Consider the following 9,605-nt stretch of genomic DNA (forward strand, 5'->3'; position numbering starts at 1 on the left):
TCGATTTAGAAGAAACTTGTATATTTTTGTCTTTGTACTTTGACTCTAACATGCACACTCCATGCAAGGAGAACCCGACATGTTTGATTGTTTTTTATTATGCTACTGTGTGATAGATTGATAAAACTATTAATTTGCTTGTAGTAATGTAATAGATTGATAAAACTATTAATTTGCTTGTAGTAATGTAATGTATCTATGCTTGCATGCATCTTTAAGCTTTAACTTATTCAATCCCATGCATAGGTACATAATATATCTGTAAACAAATGAGTAGATGTATATATACCATGATATCTTAAGACATATGTTTGCTTGTATTTGTTATAATGGTAATCTTTAAATGATCCTTATTATGACATATAAATTTATGGTTTTATGTCAGTTGACATTTAAAAAAATGGCCAATATTAAGAGATATTCTGAGTTATTGATTCAAGATGCAAGTTTTAATTGTTATTGCAACAATGGTTTTGCATAATTACATTTGAAGACATGCTTAGTTATATTAATGAAACTTGTTATGTGTTATGTTATTATATTTTTCTCTACTCTCGTTCCTGCTACTTATCTCTATCACCATATTCATGCTAGACATATATTTGTATTTGACACTCAGCACTCAAGTTTGAGTGATATAAGATTTGTTATTCTTGACTTCTGCAATAGTGCGTGCCTTCTCTGAAAATTGGGCCATATCTTCTAATTGTGTGTTTCGCATTTGTCTTACCAATGTAGGTTGCCCTCGTGCTTGGCGGTGCACTGAACTTCAGAAATAGTTCAATTGACCATCTCTGACATCATGAAGGCAATTGAGTGGATGAAGTGCTCATATTTATATGTGAGAATGAAAAAGGCATGTATATAGCCATCTTTTGAATGATATATAATTTGACACCTTGAATGCACAATCAGAATCCTGGGAATTATGCAGTTAAAAAAGAAATTCTTTCCATTTTGATTTGTTGAGTTTGTTTTGACATCATATTACTCATCAATGTTGTTTAAACCAGAAATTTGAGTTCAAAATGTTAATGAGCAATCATGCCATCAAATGATCCAGACTGATCAAGATGGTTTTGCCTTGAAGCCACAAGGTATCTTAAAAATTTTAAGCATTCTCTTAGCTTTCCTGAAGTATAAACATATCATTAATTCCTACCTTACTTTCACTTTCTTTTTTCCAGAGCCAGGAAGAATTATGACAATGTACTATTTGAAATTTAACACCATGAAACACATTATGCAAGCACCATCTAGCTGTAGTTTGGAAAAAGTACTACAGATTATATGCCATGCTAAGGAGATTGCTTATATGTATCTCTATCTAGTAATAGTTGTTTCTTTTTGGTTAAAAATTGTTGTTTTCTCGATGATATTTGGATTCAGGTGTGAATATTGGATATATATATATATTCGTTATGAGTATGCATAAAATTTCTATGTATTCAAAGGAGTTCTTGGAAAATCATAGTATCTATGTCTAGATAGACATGTTTTGTTGAAGTTGGCCAGCATATGACACCAAGACCAGCAAGCAGCAGACCATCCAACTCGAGCCTAGCAGATGCAGCTGAAGAAACTGTTTCATTTTGTTCATTTTGTTACTCTAAGTAGTTGTTATGTAATTTGGTTTGATTTCAACTTGTTACTAATGTATTTGATGTGTTTAGGTAGTGATTGAGTTGAAAATCAGCTTTGTTTATATGAACAAGTTAGTTTAACAAGTTTTAATGTATTTTTAGTGGAGTTAGATAGATGTTTAGGTAAAATTTACTTGTAATGATCAGCCTATGTCTCTTATATGTAATGGCTTTATGCCAAAGTTTTTTTTTTGAATGAAATTCATCAGATTTTCTTTCCATATGCTCCCAAATATTTCTTGCTTTCAATTTTGTTCTGCTGTTTAAGCTCAAATCACCTCACTTGAATTTTCAAGTTTTCTTCATTCTTCATCCGGATTCATTACATTGTTATTTAAGCTCCAGCATGAAATCTATACTTCATCCGGATAAAGTGTCCCAAAACACCAACAATTGGTATCCAGAGCCATTGTCTTAATGGACCTGTTATTGAACATCTATAAAAACTATGGCTTCATCAGGCTTTTCTCCTGCAGCACCACTAGTCTTCAATAGTGAAGGGTTTCACATTTGGGTGGTCAAGATGAGGACCTACCTGCAGGCATTCGACCTATGGGAGGTGGTCAACTCAGATGTTGAACTAGCACCACTCAAAGCCAACCCAACAGTGGCTCAGATCAGGCAACATACTGATGAAAGGACCAAAAGGCATAAAGCCATGTCCTACATTCATAACTGTATCTCAGATGTGATCTTCACAAGGATCAAGGACTTTGAGACACCAAAATAGGCCTGGGATAGGCTGAAGGAGGAGTTTTAAGGGCCTGAGAGAACAAGGCAACAGCAGTTTCTGAACTTGAAAATGGACTTCGAGAACATGAAAATGAAGGAGGAAGCTGTCAAGTAGAACTCAGATAGAATTATGGCTGTGGTAAACAGCATAAGGCTCTTTGGAGAACAGTTCAGTGAAGCAAGGATAGTGGAGAAAGTGATCTCTACCTTACTAGAGAGGTATAAGGCAAAAATATCATCCCTAGAAGATTCAAGGGACCTAACCAGCATCTCTTTGATAGAGCTGGTTAATGCTCTCTATGCACAAGAGCAAAAAAGAGCCAGTAGACTAGAGAAGAACCAGGAAGGTGCCTTCCAAGCCAAAACAAAGTCTGCTTCAAGTTTTTCTATCAACAAGGGTAAGAAGACTTGGAAAGACAAACCAAAGTCAGATTCTCTAAGAAGGTGGGATAGACCATGCAGGCATTGTAAGAAGCCTGGTCATCCAGAGGCCAAATGCTGGTTTAGGCCAGATGTGCAGTGCCAATATTGCAAAAAGATTGGCCATGTTGAAAAGGTTTGCAAAGAGAAGGGTAGACCAAGGCAGAACCAACAACAACCAAGGGCTGAAGCTCGGGTAGCTGAAGAAGGCAATGACCATGAGGTGTAAGTCTTTCAGTCTCTAGCTCAACTGCTCAAGAGAAGGTCTCAAATGGGTGGCTCATAGACAGTGGCTGCACCAATCACATGACACTAGATGCTGCCATTTTTAAGTAATTGGACAGAAGTTGCAAAACAAAAGTTAAAGTTTGAAATGGTCACTTTATTAAGGCTGAAGTAAATGAGATGTCCTGATTTGGACTCCTACAGGTAACAAGCTCATCACAAATGTGTTGTTAGTTCCTGAAATTGACAGAAATTTGCTAAGTATAGCTCAACTACTAGAGAAGGGCTATTCAGTTGTTTTCAAAGGCAGTGAGTGCAAAATTATTGGTCCAAGTGGATCCATGCTCATGACAGTAGCCATAACAGATAAAAGTTTTTTTGTTGATTGAAACAAAGCCTCAAACTCAGCTTGTACAACTTCTATTAATGAATCCAAGCTTTGGCATCAAAGACTTGGCCATGCAAACTTCAGATCAATGGCTCAAATGGTCAGAGACGATTTAGCTGAAAATTTCACTGGTTCAATTGAAAATGATGAAGTTTGTGAAGTGTGTTAGCTAGGAAAGTAGGCCAGATTGCCATTTCCTTCAAACAAAGCTTAGAGAGCCTTAGAAAGGCTTCAGTTCGTGCACACTGATGTGTGTGGCCCTATGAAGACTGAATCACTAAATGGAAGCAGGTACTTTGTTCTGTTTATTGACGATCACTCAAGATTTTGCTAGATTTTCTTCTTGAAGCATAAATCAGAGGTGGCCTCAGTGTTTTGAAAGTTCAAGACTGTTGCTGAGACCGAGACAGGCTGCAAGCTTAAGACCATAAGGTCTGATAATGAAAATGAGTACACCTCAGCTCAATTTAAAGCCTTCTGTGATGAAGCAGGTATAAAGCATCAGCTCACTAACACTTATACTCCATAACAAAATGGAGTAAGTGAAAGAAAAAATAGGAGTTTGATGGACATGGCCAGATGTATCATGTTTGAGAAGAATTTGCCCAAAAACCTATGGGCTGAGGTAGTCAACACAGCAGTGTATATTCAAAACAGGCTTCCAACCAAGGTTTTGCCTCATAAAACACCATTTGAAGCCTAGTTCGGGTTCAAGCCATCACTGGCTCACCTGAAAATCTTTGGTTACTTGTGTTATGCACAAGTACCAGCTGTAAAAAGAGGCAAGCTTGATAAAAAAAGCTCAAGCAGGCATTCTGGTAGGCTATATCTCAGTCAAAAAGGGCTATAGGATCTTGGATCCTTTAATAAATAAGGTTCTTGTAAGCAGATATGTGGTATTCAATGAGAAAGCAAGCTGGAATTGGGACAAGAATGAGCCAGAGGCAGTTTCTGAGGATCTTATGGCTGATCAGACTGAAACTGAACAAACTGGTCCTGAAATAGACATAGATAATGAGCCAGTCAGGCGTACAAGGACTTTGGCTAAAATTTATGAGAGGGCCCATGTTGCACAAGAAGAACCAACCTGCTTTGAAGATGTTGAAGCTCATGAAGGCTGGAAACAAGCAATGGTTGATGAGATGGCCATGATTGAAATGAATCAGACATGGGAATTGGTTGAAAGACCAGCCAACAGCAAAGTCATTAGAGTGAAATGGTCTATCGAGCCAAGCAGAATGTTGATGGGAGTTTGAATAAACTGAAGGCTAGGCTAGTTGTGAAGGTTTTTAACCAAAAGTATGGCTTGGACTACCTGGAAACCTTTGCACCAATAGACAAGTTAGACACCATCAGGCTATTGGTTGCCTTAACAGCTCAGATAGAGTAGAAAATCCACCAGCTTGATGTGAAGTCTGCTTTTCTTAATAGTTTTCTTGAAGAAGAGATTTATGTTGAGCAACCTTAAGGCTTTAAAGCGACAGATAAGGAAGACATGGTCTACAGGTTTAAGAAAGCATTGTATGGCTTAAAACAGGCACCAAGGGCCTGGTATAGCAGAATCGATAGGTACCTGCTCAGCCTGGGATTTCAAAGAAGCTCTAGTGAGCCAACATTGTATGTTAAGAAGAAAGGAGCTGTAACACAGCTTATTGTAACTCTGTATGTTGATGATATTTTGGTCACAGGAGGAGATCAAAAGATGTTGGCTAATTTCAAAGCCAAAATGAAGAACATGTTTGAGATGTCTGACTTAGGCCAAATGACATATTTCCTAGGAATAGAAGTGTTTCAAACAGAAAATGGAATCTTCTTAGGACAGAAAACTTTTGCTGCAAAGATCTTAAGTAAGGTTTTTATGGAGAATTGCAAGGGAATTGCAAGGCAACAAGTACACCTGTGGCTCTTGGAACAAAGTTGTCGAGCCAATGAGATAATAAAAGGGTTAGTGAAACCATCTACAGAGGCTTAATAGGTTGTCTGTTATATTTGACTGCCACAAGGCCAGACATTATGTATTCTATCAGTTTGCTCTCAAAGTTTATGAATTGTTGCAATGAGGAGCATTTTCGATCAGTAAAAAGAGTACTCAGGTACATCAAATGTACCCTGAGTTATGGCTTGTTGTATAGCAAGATTGATAGACTAAGGCTAGATAGCTATACTGACAGTGATTGGGCAGGCTCAAAGGATGACATGAAGAGCATTTCAGGGTATGCCTTCACCCTAGGCTCAGCTATTTTTTATTGGAGTTCGAAGAAGCAAAATGTGGTTGCTCAGTCAACTGCTGAAGCTGAATATGTAGCAGCTACTGGGGCTGTGAATCAAGCCACATGGCTAAGGAAGATACTAGCAGATCTGAATTTGCATGAAGATAAAGTAACAGGGATTATGTGTGACAATCAATCCGCTGTTGCAATTGCAAAGAATCCAGTTTTTCATGGTATGACAAAACATTTCAGCATTAAGCTTCATATTGTGAGAGAAATAGAGCAAGCACATGAGGTGAAACTGATTCATTGCAGTTCAGAGGAGCAACTTGCTGATATTTTCACAAAAGCTCTTAGTGTGACACGATTCCTTTATTTGAGAGCTAAAATGGGAGTATGCAACATGCTAGCCAAGGAGGAGTGTTGAAGTTGGCCAGCATGTAGCACCAAGACCACCAAGCAGCAGACCATCCAGCTCTAGCCTAGCAGATGCAGCTGAAGAAACGGTTTCATTTTGTTCATTTTGTTACTCTAAGTAGTTGTTATGTAATTTGGTTTGATTTCAACTTGTTGCTGATGTATTTGATGTGTTTAGGTAGTGATTGAGTGAAAATCAGCTTTGTTTGTATGAACATGTTAGTTTAACAAGTTTCAATATATTTTTAGTGGAGTTAGGTAGATTTTGAGGTAAAAATTACTTGTAATGATCAGCCTATGTCTCTTATATGTAATGGTTTTATGCCAAATTTTTTTTTGAATGAAATTCATCAGATTTTCTTTCCATATGCTCCAAAATATTTCTTGCTTTCAATTTTGTTATGTTGTTTAAGCTCAAATCACCTCACCTGAATTTTCAAGTTTTCTTCATTCTTCATCCAGATTCATTACATTGTTATTTAAGCTCCAGGCTGAAATCCATACTTTATCCGGATAAAGTGTCCCAAAACACCAACATGTTTGTTGAAGTTGGCATGCATGCAGCAGATAAAGCAACCAATGAGCAGGCCATGCAACATAAGTTATGCGGATAAAGTATGAAGAAGCAGATCAAGCCGCATTTATAGCACACAAAGTACATACAGTCCTAGTATTGTGGATGAAGTATGAAGAGCAAGTTGCTGTAGTATTTCCGGATAAAGTACAGGCAGCTACTGAAGTTGATGCTACTGTTCAATTTCAGTTTCATTTTGTTACTTTAAGTAATATTTTGTAACTTATTTTAATTAGAACTAAGTATGTAATATATTTAATGCATTCGGTGCTGATAAGATTGATAGACCAGCTAACCTAATTATGCAAGTTGTGATTTGCAAGTTGCAATGTGCAAGCGGTGCAAGTAAGTCTAAAAATAGTAAGTGAAACCTGTCATAGCTAACTAGCTTATGACCGGTATATGTATTGGTAGTATGCCATCTTTTTTAATCAATGAATTTCAATAGAAATCATTCAAGATAAATACTCTCTCAATTTTTGCTTTCTTTTACCAAGTAAAATTTTGTTTGTTTTTATCCTGCAAATATCGAGCCTTTTGAAGCTCAATCTTCCTTCATTCTTTATCTAGATTTATTACGTTGTTGCTCAAGTTTTACACTAAGCTTTATACTTCATCCGGATAAATTGTTCAAAAACCCAACAATGTTACTTAAAAAACAGTAAATTTTGTACATGTTCTCAAGAAAATATGAGAGTGATATACTAATGTTCTGAAAATGAAGGGATACAGCTTAGACGCAATGAGAAGAAACTTATGAATGACATAAATGGAGACAAAGATGGCCACCTCTGTTTTCATGTCAGTGGTGATAAGGAAAACGGAAAAAACGCATTCAAACTAGAGAAGAAAAGATATTTGTTTTGGGAAATGACTGCTTAACCAGGGATCCTTTAGTTCATGATTTATCCATGACACAGGTTTATTGACCTCAATTCGATTATCCTTTTACTTCAATTATGAATATAACCTTTTTTAGAAGAATTACTTCAAAGTTGAACTGATGAAATTATGAATTGGCTTGTTTGCCTTAGGATGCAAATTCAATATGCTCAAATGGGGGTAGAATTCCCAAAGAATATTATATATACAAAAAGAACTATAAAGAAGCCCTGAACTCGTCCCTTTTAGGCAGTCGTTATATCAAAAACTCTAGGATTATAGTTTTTACCTGTTAAAACAATTACCTGGCATTGGCATGGTGACAGCAAAGGTTTTCTTTGACGAGTATTAGTTTGTTTGATAATGCTACATTTATTCTATCTACCTATGTTACTTGGACCCAGATGTAGGTGTTGGGTTTACTTAAAGAATTCATGGAGTGTCATATCCTCGTACCAATGTCTGGATATGCATTGGACAAAGATACTTGGGAAAATGAAAAAAGCAGTGATAGAAAACAAGGATTTCTAAATATTTTTTAGATTCAATATCCTCTCATTATAGTTATGCTTTTTATTCAGGCGCTGTATTTAACGGGAATTAAATCATTTGAGACATTAGCTGAAGCTGATCCAAGAAAGATAAAGATAGTTACTGGTAGAAAATTTCCTTTTGGAAATCATATCAAGGAGTTTCTCACATCATTGCATCCAAAAGTTGAGATTAAGATCGAGGTAAGTGAAGTCTAAGTTAGCAGTAAGATCTCAAGGGGTCCAATCAACTAAGCGACACTATGCTGAAATGGTACGTTATCTAGAATGCTTCTTCATACTACTTAATTAGTCATTAATGAAATATAATTTACTAAACATATTCTCTTACAGATCGTTGCTTCAGAAGAAGAAAACCTAATTCTTTTCTATGAGAAGATATGGTGCTATTTACATTAATTTGGATACTATAGTTTTGAGCAATGATGGTGTTTTTTGTCAAACATATTTCTTATTTAATCCAATATTTTAGTCAAATAAAAGTCAGAAAGACTTTTTGTTTTCCTGTATGGATTTTGTTATGCCAAATGGTGGAAAGCATAATTCTAGATGCTATCTCTGCTTCTTTCCTCTATATTACTTATCTGACTTGGTTGTAGCAGAGTGGATGAGTTTTTAAGGTATGCAATCTTCTTCTTGAACTCTTGTCACTTACATGACGACAAGCATATAAATTTAACAATTTAAAATGTTTTGAGTCTTGTTCGTGTTACTTTTTCATGTTCTATCATGTTTTACTTGTTAGCTATAAATTGGACGTATAAGTTTAGAGTTCAGACGGTAATGAATGCTTGTTGAGCATTGGCCTGCAATGCAACATGTGACCTGCAGCTCACCAAGCAGACCAAAAATGAAGTAGAACCGAGTGCAGTAGCTTCTTCAGTCCATTTTGTTTTATTTTGTTCAAATGTAACTTGTTTAGTTAGCTTGAAATTTGTATTCAAAGTTAGTAGGATTAGTTTTTGATTTGTACTTGATGTAATGGCTGATGTATGAGCTTGCTTAAGTTTGAAATATAACTTGTATTAGTTGTGTATTAGTGGGAGCAGTTACATTGTTAGGTAACTGTCTAATTTCATGTAACCTTCACATATATTTTGATTTCATTCAATGAAAATTGTTATCCGGTTACATTATTCAAGTTTTCAAACTTTCTTCTTTCATTTTTTCGGTTCTTTTGCTTTTGTTCTTGTTTTGAATGTTAAGTTGCTACCAATGTTCCAACAAATGGTAATCAGAGCCTACGTCTTTGAGGGCCTCTATTTGTTGGTTGCTTTGTTGAGAAAATATAAGCTTGAGAAGGAAGAAATCGAAGCTGTTGAGTTTGTTTCAGCAAGATGAGTTTCACTCCACCTCCACCTCCACCTCTAATGTTTGCTGGTGAAAACCACCACATTTGGGTAGTCAAGATGAAGACATATCTTCAAGCTCAAGACTTGTGGAGTGTAGTTGAGAATAACATCGAACCACCTCCATTGAGGGTCAATCCCATGATTGCTCAAATAAGGCAGCATGTTGAGGAGAGTACAGAGAAGCACAAAGCCTTGGCTTGCTTGCAAAATT

General features: G+C 36.3%; 1 pseudogene; it reads left to right on the forward strand.

Annotated features, from left to right (window-relative positions):
- The first annotated feature begins 766 nt into the window (after positions 1-766).
- Positions 767-9,383, forward strand: LOC107963267 (DExH-box ATP-dependent RNA helicase DExH17-like; annotated as a pseudogene).
- Positions 9,384-9,605: the final 222 nt, after the last annotated feature.

This window comes from Gossypium hirsutum, chromosome A06, assembly GCF_007990345.1.
Source record: "Gossypium hirsutum isolate 1008001.06 chromosome A06, Gossypium_hirsutum_v2.1, whole genome shotgun sequence".
NCBI classification, from domain to species: domain Eukaryota; kingdom Viridiplantae; phylum Streptophyta; class Magnoliopsida; order Malvales; family Malvaceae; genus Gossypium; species Gossypium hirsutum.